The following is an 18,092-nucleotide window of genomic DNA, read 5'->3' as shown; positions in this document are numbered from 1 at the left end:
CTCCATAGCCTTACTGAAAGAACTCTTGTTTAGGGTTGCATGGATATGGTTTTACCATAATCTATTTAACCAGGCCCCTTTGGATGGAGGGGTATTTGGTTGTTTCCAGTCCTTTGCAGTTATAGCCATTGCATCAATAAATGGCGAATGTGGGTTATTCCTTACTTGCAAGGCAATCTGAAGGATGAGTTCCCAGAAGCGGCGCTCCTGAGTCAGGGTGTGTGCGGCTAGTGAGGGATCCTGCCAGTTGGGAAAGTTTTCTCCCCACAGAGGAGGCTCTTCCCGATGTTACAGCCACCAGTGTGTGAGAGCTTTCCATGTGGTACCAGAGCTTTCTGATTTTTGACAGTGTGACACGTGGAAAATGGTGTCTTGATAGTTTTAATTGCATTCCTCTAGTGAATGAATAAACATTTAAAAAATAAGTTGGGCCATTTATATTTCCTTTTCTATAAGCTACCTATTAATAGCTTTTGTGGAGCCCTACATCAAGGACACAGGACAAAAATTCTGGAATTAACCAAGCCCCCATAGCAACTGTTGCCGTGGGCTCTCCTAGTCTAAACTTGGGCAGCCCCCTAGCTCCATATTAGACAAAATAATCACCATGTCATAACCTTGTAGCATCCTGACCAATCACCTAATGCCATCCTGCCAGCAGGAATTTCTTTGTCTTGAGGCTATAAAAGTTGGCTACTAGCCCACAAAGGGGGTCGGCTCTCCCTGGTCTATCAGGAAGTCGGCCCGCTGTATTGGCAGCGCCCCTCACTAACTCTGCTCTGCTCTGTTCTCAATAAACTCACTCTTTTCTAAAATACTTCGTGTCTGGAAATTCTTCTTCCAACCCACGCTCGGACCACGACATTTTGGTGGCCCGTACGGGGACATCTCTTGGGGGGTCTCCTCCCCAACCTCCTCTCCTCATTTCTTGGGACTCTGTGAACAAGCAAGCTGTCGGGGAAGCAACAGAGGAACTCTAGCCAGGGCCACACCCTGGTGTGTTCTGAAGGCTCCACAGCTCACTTTGCCCCAGGAACTGCCACCTAGAACGGGTGAGGTTCCCTCTGTCTTCCTTCTGACCAAGGACTAGGCCGATTGGTATTATACTGGCACGGGTCAGGCATTTAAAAGCCATTAGGGCACCTGCCACTTGAAGACTCCAATGAAAGGATAGGGGGGTCACGGAACAGCCGAGGCTGTTACAGCGTCTGCCCCCAGCAAGCCAACTTCCATGCACCATGGGGTACATACTGGTTCAAGCAAAACACTGAGCCCCCTCCCCTTGACTGCCACCTTCCTGGCAGGACTACGAGGCAGATTCCTCAGCCTGTCTTCTCTGTTACTTTCACCTTTTTCTCAGTCCAGATTGACTTACAGGGGCCTAGGTGTTGCCTCTGAGCCATCCCAGGAGTGCCTTGTCACGTTTCAGGGAATTGCCAAACAGTGGGTCCTGGGAATCTCTCCTTTCTTTCCCTGCCCGAGTCGCATGGTGGCTTAGTCGCACGCTCAGGGGTCATCTCTCATAGTCGGATGCGATTGTTGGGATGGTCGGCCCATTTTGTGCCTTAGTCACACGAAGAGATCACTGGGACACAGAGGACGCTTTCTGTCAGCTGGTGGCTCTCAGTACCACCATTCTACGGCATACAGGCTAAGAATGGGTTCTGGTACGTCTCGGGAGCCTCCCTCAGACTCACCCCTCGGCTGTATCCTCAGGAACTGGAAAAATTTGACCCTGAAAATCTCAAAAAGAAGAGGCTCATTTTCTTTTGTAACACGACTTGGCCTCAGTATAAACTGGGGGACCGAAAACAATGGCCTCTTAATGGCACACTAAATTATAACACGATCTTCCAACTTGATCTCTTTTGCCGGAAACAAGGAAAGGACTCAGAGGTTCCTTATGTCCAGACCTTTATGGCCCTTAATCAGAATCTGGAGCTAAGGGACTCGTGCCACATGTGTCTTTTTGTTGCCGCCTTATCCTCCCAACCCCCTCTGTCTCCCTCTCCATCAGATCTCCTAGGCGGCCCTCTACTCGACCTTTCCTGTCCCCCACCCCATCAACCCCCTTTGCTTCAGCCCCTGCCCCTGCCTCAACCCACAGCTCCCCAACAGGCACCCCCTTATCAGGGCGAAAGCCTCCTCTCCCTTCCCCACAAAAGGTGGAGGACTGCCCAACGCCAGGAAACAGATTCTAATATGCTTCCTTTAAGGGAAGTAGCAAATGGAGACATGAGCACTGAGTCCATGTTCCCTTTCCCATGTCTGACATTTCCCAAATTCAAAACAAGTTAGGTTCCTTCAGTCAGGATGGCCACAATATTCTTTAGACTCCGGAGAAAACTGGTTAAAATACAACTTTTTTTGAAATTGCAAAAGGGGTTCTTTTTGCATGTGCAGTTAGAAAAGCTAGCCTGTTGAAATATTTTTTTTTAGAATCCTGACCCTGAGAGAACAAAAATATGCCTAGGAAAAAGTTTGAAGCTAACTCTTATCATGTCCTTGAGCTACAAACACAGCCCACTTTGCCTCAGACTTCAGCCTTGGGTTAATGAGTAGAACTTCAAGCCAAGAAAAAAAAAAGAGGCAAAGAGACATTTTAAATCTCAAGTGGAAACAATGAGATCTCTGACTGTCTGGATATATGTGTATGTCTCAGTATGTGTCTTTCTCTTTGGATAATATTGCTGAGGTTAATTTGTAAATGAGCTCTATTTAATTGGCTTAAAAGAAAGGTAAGCACTTACAAATCAAACATTTCTAAAACAAGAAAAATTAAGCTAAATAAATTTCAGGTTCATGTGAACTGGGAAATATTCAATATTAAATTAATACCTGTGTTAATGTTTATGTTTGTTGATCTAATTAATATAGACATGTCTTTCGAGCCATCAACATTAAGTATAATACTTTTATTGTGCCTAGGTTTAATATAAACTAAATAAGATCTTATTATTTCATTGCTGCAAATTTGTCAGCAATGAAAATAATTCAAGGTGAAGAAACTTTTAAGAAAAGAAAATACAAATGAGATAAGAGCTTTGGGTGAACTTTTTAGGGATAATTATGTTTTAGGAATGTCTGCTTAAGAATAATCTCTCCAGATAGTCGACAACTTAAAATATTGAGTTGTGCTAAATTAAGTTAAAGGATGGAAGTTTATTAAATACCTAGTCCATTTCCAAATAAAATAAGATACTGAAACATTAATTACTGAACACTGGCTTCCTTTTACAGAGAAACAAAAGGTTTGGAACTATTAAAAAATGTGTTGGTGCCACACTGAGATACTTACTATAAGAAAGCACATTCTTCAAAAATTATTATTTGGATGTATGTTTACCAATCTACAGAGTGATGATATAAAGGACAGTTCATGGTTGCTTAAGGAAAGTAAGATGTATGTTTTTAGTAAAAAAAGGTATGAGGAATGGAATTGCATTTTATTAAGGAAAAAGGAAGTAGGACTGACTTACAGGTAGCTGTTTTTGAATGGGAAAATAAAATGATGGATACAGAAAGTGATAAAAAAAGGTTTGTGGAAAGTGGACCCCGAGAAAAGAGTTTTATACATGCTACAATTTTCTTAAGATGTTGAACTGCCTTTGCAAAAATACTGCCTCTTCAAGATTTATAGAAAGGACTTTCTAAGATTGAATTAAAATTAATTAGGTAAGTAAATTTTGTTATTAACAGTAAGCTGGTACCAGACTGGAATTTGGTTCTTTCTCTCTGTTAAGAGAACGAAGTTTTCTTGGAATGTTGCTTTTGATAAAAGACTGTGTGAATTACCTTGCATTTAAGTGATTTATATTTGCTTTTAAAATCCTTTTGTTACTTTGGTTGAGTAAATAAGTAATATTTCACAATGATCTATGAAGATTATGGCGCATGTAGATAAAGTTAATTCTGCTTCCACAAAAATTAACCTCTCATTGCCAGACTTTTGCCATCCTGATGCCCTTAAAACATGGCAACAGTCTACTCCTAAATCAGGGAATTTAAAATGGGTAAACAATAGCTGTCAATCAAACAGTCAAGGCTATGGGAAATCCAAGACAACCGTTTGGTTTTTTCCAGCTCCCTGACAAACCTCATTTTTTTTTTTTTTAATTTTTTTATTTATTATTATTTATTTTTGTTATTTATTTTTGGCTGTGTTGGGTCTTCGTTTCTGTGCGAGGGCTTTCTCTAGTTGTGGCAAGTGGGAGCCACTCTTCATCGCGGTGCACGGGCCTCTCACTGTCGCGGCCTCTCTTGTTGCGGAGCACAGGCTCCAGACGCGCAGGCTCAGTAGTTGTGGCTCACGGGCCTAGTTGCTCCGCGGCATGTGGGATCTTCCCAGACCAGGGCTTGAACCCGTGTCCCCTGCATTGGCAGGCAGATTCTCAACCACTGCGCCACCAGGGAAGCCCAAACCTCATTTTTTTATTTGAAGGGATAAAGACTTCCCTGGCTGCAGGGTTAATACCCTCACAATGGGAAAAAAAAAAAATTACGTTTCACTGAATATTAAATTCTAGTTTTGTTAATTAAGGTCTGTGTTACCAAGACTCACTTCCCAGATAGTTCCTTGCTGTTATGTTATATTGCTAAAAAGTTTAATTGAATTATTAAAGGACACTCTAAGTTTGTTTCTAAATCTATCTCAGTGGTCTATTTTTGGATGAAGATCAGACGCCCTACGACCTACAATCAGGGGACTGTGCATACTGGAAAAGACGTAATTTAAAGGACTGTCTCCAACCTGGATGGATGGGGACCCATTTGGGGCTGGCTAAATGACTCTCTTTGTATCTACACCCTCAATTTTAATCAGACTAGCCTGGAGTGGGATCCCTGGTCAGAGGAGGATGAATATGATGTATGTGAAGATAATTTCACTTTGTGTTGGGAAAATTCAAGGAAAAATGCAACTAAGAAATATATTAATGAAGGCCATATCCACATAAACAGCTTGGCCCTGGGAACTAAATATGTGGGGATTGGTGTGACGACCGGACACTTACTTAGTTTAACCTCCTGACAAGCCTCTCCTCCGAAATATAACATAATTCAACTAACATTCAGAAATTTGTTATGCCGATCCCCCCATCACACTCATAATCAGTCAGAGCCCGGATTCTCCCCTTTATGCGTAGATGATTACTTCCTCGGAGTTTGGCCTTCCCAATATAATCCTAGGCCATGGGACCCCAGTCTATTTCCAGAGGAAATCTCCCAAAAGGTCAGGGCCTGGCTCTGGGGACCCACAATGGGGTATCCTTGAGGGGCCCTGGATTTTCATTTCTATGTGGTAACAGGGTCTATCTGGATCTTCCCACACTTTGGGGGCTCCTGCATGATTATTGCTGCGGTCCCAGAGGCGACCATTATGACTACAAAGGATTTAGCTTCCTCGGGAGGCATTCCCAACCTTGGGTCCTTCCTCGAGGAGGCCTTAAGACCTGTCCCGGAGAGACAAAAACGAACCACTGATTGGGGGACATGGTTATGATATCCCAATTCTTGATCGACCCGAAATAATACATAGTGTCTTTAGAGGGCTCTTCTGGTTTGCAGGCATAACCCTTAGAGAGGAGCGTTCTCCATCTCACCATTGTGGTCCAGGAGTCTTGGAAGACTATGGTAGCAGCCACTGAGGAAGAGCAGTCAGCCCTAGGCTCTCTGGCCGAGGTAGTTTTACAAAACAGGAGGACCCTTAATGTTTTGACAGCTGAGGCAGGGGGGTGTCTGTGCCCAACTAAATGAGACAGGCTGCTTCTATGTTCATACCTCCGGCCAGGTTGAAGAAGACCTTCAGAGTCTAAAGAAAAACATCAAATTAATAGACGATTTAAAAGAGAGAGCAGGACAAGGCCCCAGCTGGCTTTCCAGCCTCCTCTCCTCTATGGGTATCCAGATATGGACATGGCTATTGCCCTTGATGGGCCCATTAATCCTGATGGCCTTTGTTTTGTTGTTTGGCCCCTGCATTATCAACACATTATCTAAGTTCATCTCCTGACAGGTTCAAAAGATTCAATTCCAGATGGTGCTACAACAAGGATACCAGCCAGTTGGCACACGAACTACATTGGAACAAGCCGCCTTATCATTCTGTGGGCTCTCATCTCCCTCCATAAATACACCCTGATGGAGAGCGGGCATTGGGGACCAGGGCCCCACGAGGCCCCTGTCCAGCAGGAAGAAGCTAAGAAAGGTCATCGCCTCTTTCCCCAATACCCTAGGTTCCTATGGCCCCAGATGGGCTAGGCAGAGAGTTAGTCATGAGCGGAGTGTTAAGGGGCCAAAGATTTGGCCCATAAATAAAAAGAGGGGGGAATGTGGAGCCCTGCATCAAGGACAGCCTACATCAAGGACACAGGACAAAAATTCTGGAATTAACCAAACTCCCATAGCAACTGTTGCCATGGTCTCTCCTAGTCTAAACTAGGCAGCCCCGCAGCTCCATATTAGGCAAAATAATAACCATGTCGTACGTAAACTTGTAGCATCCTGACCAATCACCTAATGCCATCCTGCCAGCAGGAATTTTGTCTTGAGGCTATAAAAGTTGGCTACTAGCCCACAAAGGGGGTCGGCTCTCCCTGGTCTATCAGGAAGTTGGCCTGCTGTATTGGCAGCGCCCCTCACTAACTCTGCTCTGCTCTCTGTTCTCAATAAACTCACTCTTTTCTAAAATACTTCGTGTCTGGAAATTCTTCCTCCAACCCGCGCTCAGACCACGACAGCTTTGACCCATTAAGGATTAGGTTATTAATCTGTTTCTTACTGTTTCTAAGGAATTTACTGGAAAAAGAAATTTAGCCTTTTGAGCTTTACAGTATTATCATCTGAACTTTAGGAAAAGAGATAAATCATAACAAAGCAAGCTGGTGGCTTGGGTTTATTAAAAACAAAGGCCATTCAGGGTGGGTCTGAGCCACTCTCTTTGGGGCTCCAGGATGGCTTGTGTGGTGGTTCCTGAGGCCTGGGAGGTCTTTAGCCTTCAGATCCAAATGTGTTCTGTGTGTCCTACTCACTAATGCAGGAATTAAATTATATGTAGCTGCAATTTTTAAAAATTAGTCAAATATGATATCATAGAAGGGAAAAAGTATTGTTACCTTTGGGCATCACTGCTAGACCTGGATTTCATTCTCAGCTGTTGGATCTGGGTAAAATTTCTTAAGCTTTCTGAGCCTGTAAACTGGGGGAGAGTAATTCCTGCTTTATAGAATGGTTGTGAGGATTAAATGAGGTCACATAGGTAAAACATTTTGCTAAGTGTGTGGGCCATGGTAAGTACCCAATAAACTATAATCATAATATATTTTATTTCTTCATGTTCCTGCCTGTCCCTACCAATCAATAGATTACATTATACACCGAACAACTCTAAGTGTACAATTGTCTTCTTTTCCCATCCCCCACCCCCTTTTTTTGGAAACTGTTTTTTTGCTGCAAAGCCGCTCCTATTTATAGAGCATGAGCACTTTGGACTCCATTGAAAAATGTCATTTTTTGATAAATAATGGCAGAGCTAATACACTTCAGAAATATTTTTTGTAAGGGGCATGCCAAAGCATCTGGGGGTTCCTCAGGGGGTCAGGAGAACCAATGTATTGAATACTTTTCTTGCCAGACACACAGTTCCCTAAACTCTAGGGTTTCCTGCTGTTTTTCTCACTTCTGATCAGCCTGCCAGCTTCTGCCAGCATCTCTTGGGTTTATTGAGAAGATCTCAAGGAAAGATATTGAAAAAGCTGACCCAGGTTTGTTTGCCAACATGGAGAATCGCTAAATCAGTGAGGATTCATTGGGAACCTTCTCTGTGTCCAGCCCTGAAGAGGGGATACAAGTTGAACAGACATACTCTGTGCCCCAGGGGACTGTGACATTGCAAGGTGATGAGTGCTCTAGATCATTATGCACCAGGTGCCTTGGGATCAGAGGAGGTAGCTCCCCAGAGGAGGTGACATTGTCTGATGTGATAGGGAAGAATAGGCCTATGCCAGGAAGGTGAGATGGCGTGAAAGCATTGTAGGTGTGGGGAACTGCACATGTAACGGTATGGAAATGCCAACTGGCCTGTCCTGAGAACTGAAGTTGGCAAGGTTAGCACCCATCCTTTTGTTAAGTTTCTGGGGTGGGTTGGAAGTGGCTTTCGTGTGAGCCTAGCTAGTAAGGCAGGCCTGGATCATGAACACGTTGGTGTGAAATGCTGAGTTCTCTGACTCTGTAGACAAAGGGAGATGGCAGAGAAGCAGCAGCAGAGGAATAATGTGGTCGGACCTGTGTTTTTAAGAGAGATGGGGGTTTGGGGTTAGCAGATGCAAACTATTATATATAGAATGGATAAACAACAGAGTCCTACTGTATAGCACAGGGAACTATATTCAATATCCTGTGATAAGCCATAATGGAAAAGCATATGTACATGTATAACTGAGTCACTTTGCTGTACAGCAGAAATTAAACACAACATTGTAAATCAACTATAGTTCAATAAAATTTTTTAAAAGGAGAGATGGCTCTGCTTTAAAGTGGCTCGCTCCTCCACTGCGGCCATGAGTGGAGGAAAGATCTAGCATATTTGTCTCGCTGCACAATGGGAAAATAAATGTGTTCTTAATTTGAAGCAAATTGATTTTTACAGAAATTTGAACTTGGGGAATGAAGAGGCCACAAATTCCTGGAATCCTTGGGTAGAACAGGGGTCCTGAGGGCCAGTCCAAGGCCAGTGCTGGCCTAGGGTCAAGTTTTCACTGGCCTGAGGTGCAATGTTAAGAATAAGAAGCAAGCAACTGAGTTTTTCTTAAAATGAAATGTGCTCAGTTGCAGGGATTTTCTTTACTCTGAGATTTTTGTCTTCCTACATTTTTGGTATTAAAATGGCTATTCTTGTGTGGTGATGGCAGTGGTAGGGGGTAAATTTGTCCCCTCACCCTTACGTAGCAATGCTATATCAGCACACCCTCTCAAGCAATTATTAGTTTAAATCATGATCCCTGAAATCTATCGTCAGAACTCCCAGGCAAGAGTGCTTTTGTGTTAGGCAGCACCACCTATTGACAACATGGGGCATTGCACTCTCTTGGGCTAAATGTCAGCTAGGGGGAGGGATGAGATTGTGTAAAGTCATTGCCCAATAATCAAGTCCAAAAGCTCCGGGCCCAGGCCCTTGGGTGCTTAAAGGGACTCATTCCAGAGAAGCTGCGAGGAAAGGAACAGGTTCGCCCATCATCTGGAGCCAAAGAGGGGCCAGCTAGGATTTAATGCCAGGAAGAGGGACTGAGTGGGGGGCTTTGAAGGAGCCCACCCCTAACCTAGGAAAGAAACTCTGGGCCACCTGGGAGGAAGTTGTGGGCTAAGGGAAAAGTCCTGGGAGGACAAAAGTGCCCTTTGGGACCCCCCCCCCCACACACTCTATTTTTTTAATTTATTTTTTAATTGAAGTATAGCTGATTTACAATATGTATTAATTTCTGCTGTACAGCAAAGTGACTCAGTTATACACATATGTCCATTCTTTTTTATATTCTTTTCTATTATGGTTTATCCCAAGATATTGAATAGAGTTCCCTGTGCTATACAGTAGGACCTTTTTGTTTATTCATTCTAAATGTAGTTTGCATCTGCTAACCCCAAACTCCCAGTCCATCCCTCCCCCATCCCCCCAACCCTGCCCCCAGCAACCACAAGTCTCTTCTCTGTGTCTGTGAGTCTCTTTTTTTGTAGATAAGTTCATTTGTGTCATATTTTAGATTCCACATATAAGTGATATCATATGGTATTTGTCTTTCTCTTTCTGACTTAACTTCACTTAGTATGATAATCTCTAGTTGCATCCATGTTGCTGCAAATGGCATTATTTTGTTCCTTTTTATGGCTGAGTAGTATTCCATAGTATTATGTACCACATCTTCTTTATTCATTCATCTGTCGATGGACATTTAGGTTGTTTCCATGTCTTGGCTATTGCGAATAGTGCTGCTATGAACATAAGGGTGTGTGTATATTTTTGAATTATAGTTTTGTCCGGATATATGCCCAGGAGTGGGATTGCTGGATCATATGGTAATTCTAATTTTAGTTTTCTGAGGAACCTCCATACTGTTTTCCATAGTGGCTGCACTAACTCACATTCCCACCAACAGTGTAGGAGGGTTCCCTTTCCTCCACACCCTCTCCAACATTTGTTATTTGTAGACTTCTTAATGATGGCCATTCTGACAGATGTGAGGTGATACTTCATTGTAGTTTTGATTTGCATTACCCTAATAATTAGCGATGTTGAGCATCTTTTCATGTGCCTATTGGCCATCTGCGTGTCTTCTTTGGAGAAAAGTTTATTTAGGTCTTCTGCCCATTTTTTTTTTTAAGATTTTTTTGATGTGGACCATTTTTAAAGTTTTTATTGAATTTGTTACAATATTGTTTCTGTTTTTATGTTTTGTTTTTTTGGCCAAGAGGCACTTGGGATCTTACCTCCCCAACCAGGGATCGAACCTGCACCCCTTACATTGGAAGGTGAAGTCTTAACCACTGGACCTCCAGGGAAGTCCCTTCTGTCCGTTTTTCGACTGGGTTGTTTTGTTGTTGTTGTTGAGTTATATGAGATGTTTGTATATTTTGGAAATTAATCCCTTGTCAGTCACATCGTTTGCAAGTATTTTTCTCCCATTCCGTAGGTTGTCTTTTTGTTTTGTTTGTGGTTCCCTTTGCTGTGCAAAAGCTTGTAAGTTTGATTAGGTCCCATTTGTTTGTTTTTGTTTTTATTTCTATTGCCGCAGGAGACTGACCTAAGAAAACATTGGTACGATTTATGTCAGAGAATGTTTTGCCTATGGTCTCTTCCACCACTGTATTTTTTAAATTCTTTTTTGTGTATTCTTTAGTATTCCATTGTATATATATACCACATCTTCTTTATCCATTCATTTGTCGATGGACATTTAGGTTGTTTCCATGTCTTAGCTATTGTGAATTGTGCTGCTATGAACATAGGGGTGCATGTATCTTTTTGAATTATAGAAACAAAACCTATATGTTTCTAAAGACAGGATTTATATTTTGGAGCCATGTTTAAGAACATTTCTGAATGAAGTGATCTGTTGAGAATAGTCCAGATGGTTGGAGGAAATGGGCCATGAGTTGATAATTGTCGAAGCTGGTGATGGGATATGATGGCTTATTCTACTTAAGGGGATGAATGAACTGTTCCATGATAAAAAGTTAAACGAAAATACACGCACTTTCTAGGTGGGAACATTCTCACTGGTCCAGTTGTCTTCTCTGAAACTGTCCCTTTGGAGGTTTCTGACTTTGTTTCTGCTGCACCTCCAGGATGGCCCCCAGGATGCATGGCTTCTCCCTTTACAGCTCTGGCATCAGGTGGACAGAATCCCCTTCTCTTGCTGGCCTTTGTGAGGTAGAGACAAGGTGGAGGTTTTACAAACCGCTGGGCCAAATTCTGAGGGAAACACCTCCAGTCCTGTTATCACAGGCTGCATCCTGTGTTCATCTTTTATGCTAAGGGTATCCTTATCCTTATCCTTGCTACTTAAAGAGTGGCATGAGGTAGATCCAGCAGTGTCAGCATCACCTGGGAACCTGCTAGAAATGCAGAACCCGGGCCCCACCCTGGACCTACTGAACTGGAATCTCCATTCTACCAAGATTCCCAGGGGATCCTCGGACACGCTTAACTGTGTAAAGGCTTGAAGTAAGGCAGCTCTGCTCTAATCCCAAAGAGCTGGGCCTTGGGTGGCCCTGCTGGCTCCCAGGACCCCTGGTCCTCTCCCAGCAGGGGCTGTGCTCCCTGCCCTGCCCTCCCCGATGACCCATCACCCATTCTAACGCTCCCCCCCTTTTGTGAATAAACAATTCGTTTAAAAATATATATACAAGGAATTTAATCACAACACCGTGTATAACAGTAAACAATTGGAAACCATCAAAATGTCCGATAATGGGGGATTGGTTGAACATACTTTATTTCATCCACAGAATGGGATACGACACAGCATATCAAACCATCCTTAAAAGAATATTCAATTGATATTCAGTTAATATTAAAATTGATTATTTCTTAGTGATGGGATTGCGGCTGGTTTTTTAAAAAAACAAAAAAAAATTTTTTTTTAAACTTCTCTTCTATTGGAAAATGACTTTCTGTTATACTTTTTTTCCCCAATGTTTTTTCTTTTTGTTTTTGGCCGAGCCAGGCGACTTGTGGGATCTTAGTTCCCCAACCAGGGACTGAACCCGGGCGCTCAACAGTGAGAGCGCGGAATCCTAACCACTGGACCGCCAGGGAATTCTGCACCCCCACCCAGTTTTCTTTTTTATGTGTGGTAAAATACACATTACAAAATTTTATTTATTTATTTATTTATTTTTAAAAATAGCAGCCATCCTAATGAGTACAAGGTGGTTTTGATTTGCACTTTTCTAACGATCAGTGATGCTGAGCTTCTTTTCATGTGCTTGTTGGTCATCTGTTTTCCATTTTTTTAACTGGTTTGTTGGTTTTTTGTTGTCCTAATTGCCCTCTTGCTTGACCCCATGACCTGGTGCCTCCTCTCTCGCCATCTAGTTTCACTGGCCTTAGGAATCCTGCTTTTCTCCCGTCTCCAAGCATGTGATGTGGGCCCAGCTCTCCCTACACACACGCCAGCACCTTCTGTCCTGACTGTTCCTTTTTCCAGGGTTTTTATCAGCCGGTTCTTGGAGGAGCAGCGCCTCGCATGTGTCTCTCGCCATCCCCGCCAGGCTGGCGGCGCCCCTGTGCGGAGACGTCTCGCAGTCCTGCTGACGGCAGCCACCCCGTAAGTGCCGACTCCCACACGGCCTTCCCAGCCCCTCCCGCCCAGGCTGCCTCTTCCGCGTGCCCGTGGCCGCAGCCCCTCCCCTACGGTTCATTCGCAGGCGTCCCCGTCTATGTGAGCTGCCCTCTCGAGCCATCACGAGGCTCTTACGGGCTCCCAGTGAATGAGGGGAGATGGCCACACACAGATCCTTATAGGACACCGAGCCAAGAGTTCTGATGGGACAGACAGGGACAAGGGGCCCTGGCAGCACAACCGGAGAAATGTGTGAACCTAGGTGGATGAGCGCTTGCCAGGCACAGAAAGCGGAAGTTAGAAGAAACAAAGATCTGGAATCACAGAAGCACTCGTGTGGTAGGAAACGGTGGCTGGACAGGGGTGCGGGGAGGTAGGGGAGAGCCCAGAGGAAGCGCTGGACGGGTGGCCTCAGGGGATGGTGTTATCTCCGTGACCAGGTCTCAGGTTCTAGAGAGCAGACCTATATCTTGCCCCTCCTTATGTGCGCCGGGCAAGGGTTGCTTTCCTCGTTTTCCAGGCCAGTGTTTCCCTCCCCGTTATAACTGAGTGGCTACTGTTGGGTGCTTGGAATACATTAACTGTATTTCTGTAAGATGCACACACTGTCTATGATGGCAAGTCACTGCCCCCCCAGTCCCATCCTTCCCTGCCAGAACCAGAGAGGCCCGTCGGGGCACGGAGCATCCCTGGGTGCGGGGCAGGCCTCCGGAAGGACTCAGCCTGGAGGGAAGGTGCCCAGGTCTCCTCTCGGCCTGCCCACCCCTCTCACTTACTTGCTTCCCCTCAGAACCTCGGGGTTGACATTGGCCGTGGAGGTGAGGGACAGCTGGTCAGAGAAGGATGGTAGAGGTGCAGAAAACCAACATCAGGCCCATGTTTTGGAGGAGTGGTTTGGCTGCTGAAGGCCTTGGGGTTGTGAGGACTCTGTCATGTCTGATAGTCATTGTCTGTTTAACCACAGCCTAATTCACAGGTGAAAAGCCTAACAGCTTCCGCTAATATGCAATTATTTCTCTTTGTCTCATTTACAGAGTTCCCATTTGGAATAATTCCTATTTTTAACTCCTTTGTTTCTCTACTAGATGTTTTTAAATTTCAAGTATTAAATATTTCCAAATATGCCATCTATCTATCCATCCATTCATTTACTCATCAACAAATATTTCCTGCATTCCTACTGTATACCTGGCACTGTGCTAGGAGCTAGAGGTATAGTCATGAGCAAAAGAGAAATGGATTACCAGGCATGGAGGTTGCTTAAAGTCAGATCAGCTATTGTTCCATCTATTGTCCTCCCACTAAAATAAAAGAGTGGCTTCCCGCCCCCCACCCCCCCACCCCACCCCACCCCCGGCCGAATAAAACATTTTCCTTCTTTACTAAAAGAACATTTTCATTATGGAATTTCTGGAACATAGGAAAATAGCATCTTCAGCTCATTTGTAGCCTGACACTTGAATACAACCAGTGCTTAACATCTTGGTATTTGTCTTGTCTTTGTTTTTGTTTTTGTTTGGTTTTTACTGTATTCACTTCATCATAGATTCATAAGCATAGTCCATTGAGTACATGTGCCAAATATTCTTAACCATTGCCCTTTGGTTGAGTATCGAAGCAGTTCCTACTTTCCTTCTATAATTCTTATTGCCAAAGCTAATTGTGCTAAATATATTACTATTTAACCAGCTCCTCTCAGTGCTTTGCATTTAATCTGGTGCATTCCTTTAAAAAATAGTAATTACCTGTCACGCTATTTTAGCAAATTATTTATTAAGGATATCTAAATATAAGAACCTTTTTTCTTGAACTGTGCACATTTTGGTAAAAATGAAATCCTTAATGAAACCTATAGAAGCCTGATAGTACTGAATTCTCCAGAAATATAGAAAGTTCAGGAAAACAGGTATTTCTGCCACTGATTGTATGACCTTAGGCAAGTCCCGGTCCTTCCCTGGTCCTGAGTTTCACAGACCGTAAAGGAGGGGGTTGGAGGAGGGTCCTTGTCCCCTGCCTCTATTAGTCTGTGTTCCGTCCCTGGGAGGAGAAGACGGATGCTTTGACTCTGCCCGCAGCTGCCATCTGTGCTCCCCTCCCTTGTCCCTCTTGTCTTCTCTGTCTAAGGAGCCCAGGGTTATAAGCAGAAGCCCTAGTTTGAACCCCAGCTCTGCTACTCACATTCAACCTCATCCCTGTCTTTTAATCTCTCAGGAACATCAGTCTCCTCCTCTTGAAATGGGAGTGAGCAATTGTGAGGGAGTCGACATGTCAGGGCTTCCAGCTGTGAGATCTAATTAGCTGTTCACTTTTGCTCCTTCCCCCAGAGCCCCAGTTGGAGGTGAGTCCTCCTTCTGTACCTCCTGCTGTGTGCAGAGGAAAAACTACCAGTCCCTCCCTGTAGGCAGCTTATACATGGAGGGGGCTCATCAAGGAGGTGGTTAGAAAATACAGCGGTGGGCTGGAGGGTAAGCACAGCCAGCTTCTGAGTGGGGGGCTAGGGTGGCTGGTCTAGGAAGGGCTGGGCAGATTTAGCCACATGTAGGCCTCAGGGCAGCAGCATTAAGTGTTCTGGGGCCAAAGCCACTTGGTTTGGTGCTGGCTTTCCTGCCCGACCCTCCACACGTCATCTTTTAAACCCAAGGAGCCCTTGGGCTGCCAGTGGCTCATTCTAGTGTGGTACCCATCCAGTGAATTTTTTGTTTTGGTTAAATATTATGTTGTGAGACTCTAGTCTCGCTTAAAGCCTATGGAGAATGTTGGTTTTGTTTGTTTGTTTTAGCAGGCAATGGATTTACAATGACAAGTTCCTACTTGCCTTGTGAGCTGGGGTTCCAATGTCAGTTCAATTTTCAAGTCTTTGCTAGTGCGTTGTAATGCTATTTGGATCTGCCCATGTGTGCATCACCCAGTGGGCAATTTGGGACCTGGGTGGCAGACTGTCTCTTTCCTTTGGTGTACTGTTTAGGGAAAGACCAGGCATATGCAGTGTGGGCATGAGCCCAGGAGTTCCTCTACAATTTTATAGGGTCGATTTCTGGAGCCTCCTCCTCCTCACAATCTCCTTGGCACTTTCTGGTTCCCAGGGGCCTCCCTTCCAGGTTCTGTGGCTTGAAAGCCAGGGCTTTGGTACTTCCCTGGTGGCGCAGTGTTTAAGAATCTGCCTGCCAATGCAGGGGACACGGGTTCGAGCCCTGGTCCAGGAAGATCCCACATGCCGTGGAGCAACTAAGCCTGTGCGCCACAACTACTGAGCCTGTGCTCTAGAGCCTGCATGCCACAACTACTGAGACCACATGCTGCAACTACTGAAGCCCACGCGCCTAGAGCCTGTGGTCCGCCACAAGAGAAGCCACCACAATGAGAAGCCTGCGCACCACAACGAAGAGCAGCCCCCGCTCACTGCAACTAGAGAAAGCCTGTGTGCAGTAGCGAAGACCCAACGCAGCCAAAAATAAAATAAAATAAATAAATTTATTAAAAAAAAAAAAAAAAGCCAGGGCTTTAGTTTCCCTGCTCTATCCCACACTTCCCATGACGGCAACTGCCTCTGACCACGCAAAAGGAGAATAAAGAGAGAGAAGAAAAAGCAGTGTGATTCCCCCCATACTTTGGGGGCCACAGATTCTCTGGTCAGAGAGAAGAGTTCTCTCCCTTGGAGCTTTAGGTGCCTGTCCAGCTGTTGCCAGTGCTGCTGTAGGTTTGCCAGGAAACTGAGGTGGAAGAGAATGAAAAAACAACAGAAAATGTAGGAGATCCCCTCCACTCACTCTAACCCATGAGCCCCCCTTTCTGCTCCTTTGACCAGAAGTAGAGAGCTTCTTTGGAGCTCTTTCCGAGCACGGCTCCAGGTCAGCTGTCCTAGTCCAGGTCTGGAGAGGCCAGAGCGGAAAAAAGGAAAATTCCCTGCTTGTCTGATATAACTTCAGGTTCCGGTTTTCTTCCCCATCCACCTGCCACCATTTACTTCTCAGAGTCTCCAATAGCGGACCTCAGACTAGGACGGGCACCTGCCTCCCAGGCTAGTGCTCCTGAGGGTACTCCTGCAGAAGAAAGCCACAGGCCAATCAGGATTTACCCCGGTGAGAAAACTTACATTGACCTTGACACTTAATTAACATCATCACCCTGACGACCCCGTCCCACCCACATACCGACCCCACCTCAAAGGTAAACACTATATTTATGGAGCACCTACTAAGCAGTCGGCACTTTCGCAGACCTTATCTCGTTTAATACGGTAACCCCACAAGCTGGAATTTATTGTCCCATTTTACAGACAAGGAAACTGAGGCTCAGAAAGGTTTGGTAATTTTCCCAAAGGCACAGAAAGAGATAGCACTGGAATCCATAGCTGCTGGCTGCATAAACAACCAGCGTGGCTGCCAAGCTGGGTCCTGGGAACCCAGCCATAAGGAGAGTCAGTCACTGGAAGAAACCACATGATTGCTCGGAATATCACTCGCTGCCCAGAGCTCACCTGAGGGGTGAGCTTGTGCATTTTGGCCACTCTGGGCAATCCCCTTAGAGAGTACTTTCGCCACCCTCCGTCTGCCCTGAGCAGGGTGACCATCCCTCCCCAGTTTCTCTGGCGCATCCCTGTTTATGCCCATTGCTTCTGTGTATTGCTAATAGCAACCCTTTTCACACTCAAAGGTGTGCCAGTACGGACCCGGACCCTAGATTATAGTAGCGTCAGCCTGCCCCTGGGGGATGCTCAGTCATGCCTCTGACCATACGCTCAGCCTTGTTCTCGGGACAGGACAGGCACTAGCTCCTCCGATTAAACCTCCACATTGACCAGAAAATGTTTCCTGAATCTTCCCTCAGCCTCTTCTTCTCCAGCCTGGAGAGTCCCCAGAGGGCTTCTGGCAGGCTGCACGCTGCTGTGCAAAGGGCATGAGCTCTGGAACCCAGAGTTCTGGGTTCTCTACTGGCCACCCCTGGCGAAATATTTAGTCTATTTGAACCTTAGTTTCTTCATCCATAAAGTGGGCATAATAAAACATAAATTTTAAGGTGGTTGTAAGGATGTGATGAAAAAAAGTGTAAAGCACTTGGCACAAATGGCTGTTTCTCCTTTTTCAGGTTGGAGAAGCTGGAGAATAGGGATGCAGAAGAGGGGGCCGGGAGGGGGACTCTCTCTCCTAGTTGGAGGCTAGGATGAGGCTGTTGTGGAGGGACCACCGGGGCCTCCTGCTCAGGACACATCCCGCCCCTCCCCTCCTTGACCTAGAGACTCCTTGGCCCCAGTCTGTGCAC

The sequence above is a fragment of the Balaenoptera borealis genome (assembly GCF_965194805.1).
Source record: "Balaenoptera borealis genome assembly, chromosome: 5".
NCBI classification, from domain to species: Eukaryota; Metazoa; Chordata; class Mammalia; order Artiodactyla; family Balaenopteridae; genus Balaenoptera; species Balaenoptera borealis.
Note: the sequence above shows the minus strand (reverse complement) of the source record.